The 10681-nt window shown below is 42.6% G+C and overlaps 1 pseudogene; it reads left to right on the top strand.

Annotated features, from left to right (window-relative positions):
- Window positions 1–3175: 3175 nt before the first annotated feature.
- LOC145342038 (serine/arginine-rich splicing factor 9 pseudogene) lies at window positions 3176–3667 on the top strand (annotated as a pseudogene).
- Window positions 3668–10681: the final 7014 nt, after the last annotated feature.

Consider the following 10681-nt stretch of genomic DNA (forward strand, 5'->3'; position numbering starts at 1 on the left):
TACCTGAGAACTGCTAGCTGCAACCTGAACCTGTTTGCTGTTTTCTCTGCTGGAGAAAGTGATGATGGAACATGTATCTCATGGTAAAGTCAACTCAGGTCCAATATTTGAGATCCTCAGGCTTTTCCTTTCTGGCGCAGCGTATTTATCCCTCACAGTGGGGAATATCAAATTTCTAGGCTAATGCAATGTAACAGAGGTGGCTGGAATTTGTCTAGTGGAAATCTGGAGAAAACCTCTTGGATAATCTGAACAAAATGCCTAATCACACAGTTTCTCCAAGAGTACCGCTGATCTCCCAGAGAAGTTGTCCCCACCTTACACTCTTTACTCCCTTTGGAAAATGTTATGAAACATATTTTCCCAGTTAGTTAACAACCACATGAACACGCCTCCCATGGCCAACCAGCTCCAGAGTGGGACTTGGACTCAGAGACAGTAGGGCTGGTACCGTAGAAAGCATCCTTTCTGGTTGTATCACAGCTTGGTGTGGCTCCTGCTCCAACCAAGACTGCAAGAAAGTAAAAAGGGTTGTGAACGTAACCCAATCCATCCCACAAACTAGCCTTCCATCCATTGACTCTGTCTATACTTCTCACTTCCTTGGAAAGGCAGCCAGCATAATGAAGGACTCCGGACATACTCTCTTCTACCTTCTTCCATTGGGAAAAAGATGCAAAAGTCTGAGATCAAGTGCTAACCGATTCAACAATAGCTTCTTCCTGCTGCCATCAGACTTTTGAATGGACCTACCTTATATCAAGCTGATCTTTCTCTACGCCCTATCTGTGACTGCAACAGTACATACTGCACCCTCTCCTTTCCTCCCCAAGATACTCTACGAATAGTATGCTTTGTATGTGTAGCACGCAAGAAATTATACTTTTCACTGCATCTCAATACATTTGACAATAACAAATCAAATCAAAAATCTCAGGGTGGCATTTTCTGGCCACGCTCACCCCAAAACCGGAAAATCCCGTGTGGGGTCAACAAAGCTTTGCATGTTTGCCTCCCCCCACCCCCCACCTGCATGATCCCCATGGTGGTGGGGGCGGGGGGGGTCGGTGGGAAACAGTAAAATTCCTACCCGTCAGTCTCTCAGGCTGTACTTCCATCGAACATACAGTGGGAAAATTTGGAACTAGGAAGCACTTCTCGGTGCGAAGGGTTAAGCTCAGAACTCCACATCTTCTCATTACTTGTCTGATATCCCAATAGAAAGTACAGTAATCTTAGTGAGAGGCATTTAATTTAAGGAGATAAAGTAAACGAAAAGAAAAAGTGTCTAAAAATAAAGAAGAAATATATTTAAAACCACCTAACGAGCTTTTCAAATGTTTACCCACCAACTGTAGTTTACACTTTGGACAGACACAATTACAGTATCTGAAAGTTATTTTCACCACAGGGTCACTGCGTGTTCAATATCAAATAACAGGGCCTGTGACTTTTTCCATCAGCCGCTGTACTTTCTTCAGCTCATTATATTTTATAGCTTCGTACAATGCTCAAAGGAAATGTGGAATCGATACGTATCGACTTAAAAAAAAACATTTAGTTTGCTCCAGTATCCATGTCCCTGCACGTTGAAACAAAATGAAGGAAACAGCCTTATGCCGATAACATTTTTAACCATTTGCATAACTAGTCACTAATTTTAGACAAAAATAGATATCCATTAGAAGTAAAGGCTGGTGTTTGAAAACAGCTGCCAGTGCAATACATGTTGCAGCTGAATGCACACGTTTGTGTTTTTAATACATACACAGTAAACTATAAAAAACTGCACTATTTTCTAGTTGTTAAACAGGATTTTACAACTTATATCCAAAGTTCACACCATCTCAAAGAACAGTGGAGTGATTTAATGGGGAATGGGGATCCTTCAGTGAATTTATTTTGTACCCTGTCCTTTATAGAGGTGAATTTGGGTTTAAGCTGAAAAGTTGCTTCTCACTCTACTCGGCTTTGCTTTGGCTCATGCCCATGCTATCAACACCTCTGGCCACCCACTTGTTTACAATAATTAGAACATTTTCACACAGGATTCTTCTCCAGATGGTTCCAACCCACTACCAGCAATTCCTTTGCTATTTTCAGGTGTGATGTCTGAATATACAATTGTTTCTAGTGTTTGGATTGTGATCCATCCCAATGTGACCTACTAACCATAGCTGTTATGTGATGTCCATAATGTACTTGGTTATGTATAATTTATTGTTATTTTGCTTCTGGCTTGTTGCGTCGACTGTATCTATATTTATATTTACAGGAAATAATGTGGTTAGGAGAAATCGGTCAAATCTGTGTGAACTTGCTGACTTATTCAAATCGTAAAGCCTTCTAATGTTTTTCAATAGTGGCATGCCCAAGGGAGGCACAGAACGTCCTCATAACCTTGGCAGTGCTCTTGGCTATAAGAATGCTAGATTCTATTGCTTTCCCATAAACGTCATATTGATTAAATGCTTCTTATATTTTACTATTTTTTTCACAATTTAAAAAAAAATCTTAATTTTACTTCCTCCTCTCCTGAATGTGCAAATTCATACTGGGATAGGGACATGGAGATTTACCCAGTCTGGAGCTGAGATACCAATAGCTAAAATTTCCTTAGGGAAAGAGGATTAGTGGATGATCTAACTGGGATATTTACAATGATTAAATCATTGATTAATAAAGTGCAGACGAGGCCTCTCGGCCCATCGAGTCTGCACCGACATGCGAGAGACACCTAACCTCCCATCTAATCCCATTTACCAGCACTTGGCCCATAGCCTTGAGTGTTATGACATGCCAAGTGCTCATCCAAATACTTTTAAAAGGATTTCATAGAGTCAATGGAGAGAAGCTATTTGTTCTGGTGAAGGGAGTCCAGAACCAGTGAACATAATCTTACAATTGTGTGGAGGAAGTTTTTTACACAGAGGGTGGTGGGGACCTGCAATACACAGCCAAGTGAGGCGTTGAGGCAGTTATGTTAGCTGCATTTAAGACTTATCTTGATAGACATATAAACAAACCGGGAATAGGGGCATATAAGAGGTCGGTCTAGATACGTAAATGTACCTAGAAGGGCCGAAGGGCCTTTTCCTGTGCAGCACTGATCTTTGTTCTTTGTAATTAGATCTAGGCTGTTGAAGGATTTATCAAGAAGGAGTGCTTTGCATAAATGGGAGTGAAGTTTGAGGACCTAAAAGGTGCACAAGATACAGTCTATGGAAGAAATGGTTATGAATATGGAATCTCTCATTTACGGGTGGAGTTGGCAGAGTCAGAAGTGGATCTAGAGGAAGGCCAGGACCAACTACCTGCAGATCAGATTTCAGGATCATTGTCTCTAGACTACCTTCCTGTGGCAGCTGGCAGGATTTGAAGGATCACATGCAAGAGGCCGGTGATCTGCTATGCAGATGTTCTGGGAGAAGGGGCCGGAGTGGTTGAATTTCTCCGTAAAGAGGACATGGATTATGGAGTACAGAAGCATGATGGTCCAAAATTTGGTTCTCAAGAGGGAGAATCTGCTTGCATTAACATTTGTGCAGACAAGCCCAGACATTCTAGTTATGGCAGATCAAAATCAAGATCCCTTTCTTGAGGTTACTACTCTCTCTATCAAAGCAGAAGCTTCCCATGGTATTCACAGAGACCCCAATATAGATGAGGACTTGGTAGTCAGAAATTTCTTTTAATCCACATTCCATCATTGCCAGTTAGTTTCATCTTCAAATTGTGATATACTTTGAATGAAATAAACTTGTTGTTTTTCTGTATTTAGAAAAAAGAGAGTGGAACACTCTCACTCAAAAAGCTACTGAGACTAGGTCAATTGAAAATTTAAAGCTGAAATTGATAGGGTTCTCATTTGTGCGATAGGCAGAATGTCTTTTTGGCTTTTTGCAGGGTCCTGATAGTGGAAAATACCACTTGTGTTGCTACTGTATAGTAACAGTGTGAAACAGTTAGCACAAAATGATAAAAAGAAGTTTGCAATGTCCCCCACCAGCCACCTCATGCTGATTTATTCAGCCCACCCAAGGTACAATTCCCATCAAGAAGCCAATTTGGAAAGATCCTCCAACAGAGGACTTCAATGCAAATTCCACTTAAACAAATGATTTGGAATCACTGGACATGGCAAACAAGTACCTGGTCTCAGACCCAACCTAAACATCTGCCTGGTTTCAACCTTCCAAGGAAAGAGGAGTCCACCCTCTACAGGGTCAGGGCCAGCCACAGTCTGTGCTTGGCCAACCTCCACAGATGGGGCATTAGTACCAGCCCCCTATGTACCAGAGGGAAAGAATAAACCATTCACCACATCATAAAAGGGTGTCCAATCCACTCAGTGGAAGCCTATACACACTCAATACAGCAGCACCTGAAGAAACTGCTTGGCTTAGGGACTTTGCATTAGCTAAATAAATAAAATTATCACTGGATTAGTAACCTAGAGACCCAGAGACCCAGGGTATTGCTTTGAAAACCAGAGTTCAAGTCCCATTATGGCAGATAGTAAAATTTGAATCCAATAAAAATCTGTAATTAGAAATCTAGTGATAACCATGAAACCATTGTTGCACCATTTAGGGGAGGAAATCTGCCATCCTTGCCTGGTCTGGCCAACATCTGACTCCAAACCCATAGTATAACATTGGCTTTTAAATGAGTTAGCAGGCCATTCAGTACAAGAGCAATTAGGGAAGAGCAATACATTCTGGTCCTGCGAGCAATGGATGAACTTAAAAAAAACTCCAATCTTTTCTTCTCTTATCATAACTCTGCCTTCTCCTCCCACCATATGTAAATTTTGTTGGGAAGATGAATCATAAAATCCCACCATATTTCTCAAATTCCTCCACTGTTTCCACCAATCCCAGAGTGGCAGATGATCGGTGACAACTGTCCCACTTTTAGCTGGAGAAGGTCGAGACAGTGAAGATTCCTTCCACCCACTAAGCCTCAGGCTCTTACTTTTTTAGCCTTGGTTTGGTCAATAGCATTAACTCTGCAATGAAGTACAAGTCACTCCTGGATCTCAACTGGTCTTAATACCATTTTGTTTCTTTATTTTTGCTTCTTTAATTTTCTTACATTCTACTCTGCTGACTCTATTCCCTACTTTTCTCTGGATAGCAGAACTGATGCAGTGATAATGTACACCATTAACGTTTAATTGTGGAATGAACATTTCAATCATGATCCTCAATGGCTCAGATCGAAGTGCATCATGTTCTGCGGAACTGATTAATACAGAAGGCTCGTATCCCTGGTCTATGGAATGGTTGGCATACATGAAAATAGAGTCGTTGAATGTGTTTAAGGCAGAGGTGCATAAATATTTGGGAAGCAAGGGAGTGATAATTGATCAGGAGTAGACAGGATGAATATCTGAGGTTACAATCAGATCAGCCATGATTTTATTAAACACCAGAGAAGACTTGAGGGACTGAATGGCCTACTCCTGCTCTTTGATCATACATTAAGCAAAGACAGACAGGAATTCACTGTAATTTCAATCCAATATTATTAGTCAAAAGTAGGCTTACATTAATACTGCAGTGAAGTTACTGCGGAGATCCCCTGGTCACCACACTCCAGCCCCTGTTCAGATACACTGAAGGAGAGTTTAGCATGGCCAATGCACCTAACCAGCACATCTCTTGAACTGTGGGAGGAAACCACATGGAGGGAACCCGCGCAGACACAGTGAGAACATGCAGACTCCACACAGACAGTGACCCAAGCCAGGAATCAAACCCAGATCCCTGGCGTTGTGAGGCAGCAATGCTAACCACTGTGCCACTACCTCGCTCATAACTTCAGCATATCTTGTCAGCACTCAGATCACACATGCAGAAAAGCTGTTGGCATTGAGTGAATTGCACAAGAGGAGAGAATATTGGAGTCAAAAAATGAACTGCAACAAAAACATCTTGCACTCAAAGAGTTAAGAGTGGAACAAATTATGGGCATTCCTTTCTTGTTCTGGCTGTTCTTGCCGGTTTACTGCTGGTGTGGAACTATTACTGCTGGACCCAGCTTGATTCATGGATTGTCGCTTGAGGAAAAATGACTGTCAGACTTTATATACAAACCTCCCTGTTTGAGTCCAGGTTCCATGTATTCATGTCTGCTGGGGTGATGTTGGACGAAATCCAGAAAGTAAAGCAATAACAGCTGGTCTTAATTATACTAACTACAGCGAAGCTATAGCGGCACATGGTTCGCTTTCTTTGGCTCCATAAGCAACTCAATAAGAATTTTTCTCCCCCCTCTCTCTCAATGCTGTTACACATTTCTTGTGATGTACTGAGCCATTCGGTTTTGTTTAGTCATAATGGCGGAGCTGTGAGCGCCCTGTAATAACCACACAATAGCTGAGACGACATGTCATTTCTTCAAACTAAAAATGATTGTAACAATTGCCTTAAGGATGCAGTTGGCAGTCAGTTAGGTAAACAGAATGAGAATAGATGCCTTCAAGGAACGCGGAAAGATGTTGAAGTCAAATGAACCGTATCTGTCCCAACAGTTAAGCATTTCTCTGAAATAACCATTTTATTTTGTTGCATTGTACTGCCGCGTGTTGCGATACTTGTGTCCCATCCCATCTATTTTAATTCTTCTATCTTAGTGTGTACATAGCCGAGAAATTCATTTTGCCCATAGCATTTGAGTGGATTTAACAGTAGTGGCAATATTTGTCTCCTCTGTCAATACATACACATGATAAAATTACTGCCTCTTCAAGTGTCTGACTAGCCATTAAAAATCAGCAGTAATAATTTCTGCCAGAATCATCAAAGGCCAATTAGTTTAATAATTTACGTGTGAGTTACAATATTCTACCCCAGTTCTCAAACTAAATTATTGCTGATGTTTAGTCCAGCTTTAAAAAGTTGGCCGTGGAACCTTCTTGATTTGCTGGCGGGGAAGTACCCAGCAAAATGACTTATGAAACAGAAGGAGAAGGAATTCCCAATGGCAATAGTGCCCAGAATTATCTTTTACATTCACTGACAGGAAATGCTCAAGGCTTTTTTAGACCCAGACCACATATATTCACGAACGCGAAGCATCTAAGAGCAACACACTTTCGACCGTGCGTTCTTAAAGTGACAGCAGGCAACAGTTGTCTTTCAACCAAATCTGTCAGACCCCATTCTGCAGATTAATCAGCCATCAGTCAATGCACTTAAAAAGCAATAGGCAGATGCATTACAGTAAGTTAGCAGAAGACCCCGTAATAACAAAGTGCATCACATATGTTGGATAACAGATGCAAAAGAGAGAAAAAAAAACAGCTCGCTCTCAAATAAATCATATTCTGGGATTGTTATTCAAATGCAATTTTTCCCCCAAGTTTCTTGGAGGTGAGATCCCCACGTTGAGCTGGAGTTTGACGGGCAGCGCTGCCCTCTGGTACTTCCCTTCGTGATTCTATTCGATCATTTACCGTAAGCAGTTGGATACTCATCTGGGAAATATGCTAGTAAAACGAGTGTCCACGCTCGTCCAATGTCTGTGCGTATGTGTATTTCCAGCAGGGGTCACTGCATAGTGATCAGGAGCATGAGATCGAGCCAATTTTAACTGACTGGGTTACTCCCAAGTTGTGTTACAACAATTTGAAGCCGGCTTTCAAAAAAAAAAGATAAATGGAAATGTTCCCACTGCTGTTCTGTTTGTCCTTCTGAGTTTTTCACACACTCGGCCCTGCGGTGTTTGCTGTAATCTGTCAAAATTTCAGAATGTCCAAACACTAGTGTCACGGCGGATGACATTTCCATGCACTTCACAAATTGGGAGTACGCATGGAGTAAATTCTTTACTTATTCCCATAACCCTTAAGCATCTTTCTAATCCAATTTTACTGCCCCCAAGGAATAACATAGTATATCTCTAATATCTGGCTTTGCTGGGAGATTGTACACATGTCCATTACCATGTGGGGGAAACATTCCTCCAGTCTTGGACATGAACTAGCCATGTTCATTTTGTAGTTATTTTCTTCCACAAAGGATCCAGTCTGCAAATGAGAACAAGCTGGTTACACCTATAGTGTACATGCCTTTAAGCATTTAAAAAACCTCCCCCCCGCCCCACTGCATTCCTGAAAACCACTTTTTAACTGGGAAATGGTTCTGTAGCCACTGGTTTCCATCTACTATCTTATCCAAATGACTGCCATTGCCACAAAATCTTGGCAATTGGTGTCATCAAGTCATTTACACATGGAACCATCACAAACTTGACGTTACAGGTCAGAATGTGAGACAAATGGACGCAGCTGACCGGTGATCTGGGAAATTTGGAGCTGAATGGGAATTTGGTGCTGAGGGGGAAGAGATGCTCGCCTTTGAGAGGAGTGGAGGGGCAGACCTGCAATGGGGATTTGAGGGCAAATGAGAGGTAGAAAGAAATCGAATTGTGATGCCACAACCAGCAGGTAAGTGATTGGTTGGTGACTGGTAAGTCGTTCTCCTTTTCTTTTTTCCCTCTTTTTTTTCTCTTGGCATGGTAACGGTTGTTGTAAGTTAACTTAAGGGTTAAGTCATGGCAGGAGATCCCAGATGTCATGCTCCTCTTCTGTGTGGCGTGGGAATTCAGGGACCCTCCTGGTGTCCCTGGCTCCTTCACGTGCAAGAAGTGTGTCCATCTGCAGCCCCTGCAGACTACTTGACAGCTGTGGATGGACTTACTTTGCAGCTTTCACAATGCTGAGGCAGTTTGGATAGCGTATTCAGTGAGTTGGTCACACCGCAGATAAAAATTACTGAGGGAGACAGGGAATGGGTTGCCACCAGACAGAGGAAGAGCAGGAAGGCAGTGCAGGGTCCCTTGTGGTCATCTCCCTCCAAAACAGACATACCATTTTGGGGAGATGGCTCATCAGAGGACAGTGGCAGCAACCAGGTTCATGGCACCATAGTTGCACAGGGGGGCAGGGAAAAGAGAGGCAAAGCTATAGTGATAGAGAATTCGATTTTAGAGAGAATAGACAGGCATTTCCACAGATGCAAATGAACCTCCAGAATGATATGTTGCCTCCCTGTTGCAAGGGTCAAGGATGCCTTGGAACAGCTGCAGGGCAGTCTGGAGCGGGAGAGTGAATAGCCAGTTGTTATGGTGTATGTAGGCATCAACAATATAGGTAAAAAAAGAATGAGGTCCTACAAACTGAATTTAGGGAGTTAGGAGTTAAACTAAAAAGTAGGACTTCAAAGGTCGTTATCTCAGGATTGCTACCAGTGCCATGTGTGAGTCAGAGTAGGAGTGTCAGGATAGCTAAAGTGAATATGTGGCTTGAGGGACGGTGCAAGAGACAGGGATTCAAATTCCTGGGACATTGGAAGTCATTCTGGGGGAGGTGGGACCAGTACAAATCAGACTGTCTGCACCTGGGCAGGACTGGAACGAATGTCCGAGGGGGAGTGTTTGCTAGTGCTGTAGGGGAGGGATTAAATTAATATGGCAGAGGGATGGGAACTGATGCAAGAAATCAGAGGAAAGTAAAATGAGGACAGAAACAAAAGGCGGTAAGGGGAACTACTGGAAAGATGTTGATGTAACTGGAAAAAGTACAGAAGAGATTTACCAGGATGTTGCCTGGTTTGGAGGATATGGACTATGAAGAAAAGTTGAACAAACTTGGATTGTTTTCATTGGAGAATCAGAGGATGAGGGGGGACCTGATAAAGCTTTCCAAGATTATGACAAGCTTAGATAGAATGAATAGTCAGAGTCTTTTTCCAGGGTCGAAGGGTCAATTACTCAGGGACATAGGTTGCATGTGAGAGGGAAAAAGTTTAAAAGAGATGTAAGGGGCAAGTTTTTCACACAGAGGGTGGTGAATGTCTGGAAAGTGCTGCCAGAGGAGGTGGTGGAAGCAAATTCTATAATAACGTTCAAAAGTCATCTGGATAGATACATGAATAGGCAGAGAATAGAGGGATATGGACCACATAAAGACAAGAAAATATTAGATTAGAGAGGCATCTATGTCGGCCCAAACTTGGTGGACCAAAGGGCTGTACTATTCTTTATTTTCTTTGACAACTCTCAGCCGTATCTGTCACCCCCAGACAATTGATCAAGACAGTGATCATGAGTTGGAGACTCCCCCAACTTCCCTTTCCCTAACAAGAGTGCCAAAACTAGTTGTAATCTGCCTCCTGTTGGCTGAGTGAGTTTAAATACCTCAGGATAAAGCATGGATCAAATGGTGAATCCTCCAATTTATATCGCTCTGCTATTTACTGGATGGCACGGTGGAACAGTGGTTAGCACCTCTGCTTACACAACGCCAGGGACCTGCGTTCAATTCCGGCCTTGGGTGACTGTCTTGTGGGGTTTGCACATTCTCTCCGAGTCTGTGTGGGTCCTCTTTGGTTGCTCTGGTTTCCTCCCATGTGTCCAAAGATATGCAAGTTAGGTGGATTGGCTAATTCACGCCTTAATGTCAAGGGGTTAGTAGGGTAAATATTGCAAGGTAGAGCCTGGGTGGGATAGTTGCCAGTGCAGGCTTGATGGACCGAATGGCCTCCTTCTGCCCTGTAGGGATTCTATGAGAAGCTTACCAGATCATCAGAAAAACATTCTGTGATGAAAAGCAGTACCTGCAGGGGCCATTACAATGTTCCAAGGAAGATTTTGGTGCCCCTGAGATTGCATC

The sequence above is a fragment of the Carcharhinus amblyrhynchos genome, chromosome 1 (genome assembly GCF_965287045.1).
Source record: "Carcharhinus amblyrhynchos chromosome 1, sCarAmb.v2.hapA, whole genome shotgun sequence".
NCBI classification, from domain to species: Eukaryota; Metazoa; Chordata; class Chondrichthyes; order Carcharhiniformes; family Carcharhinidae; genus Carcharhinus; species Carcharhinus amblyrhynchos.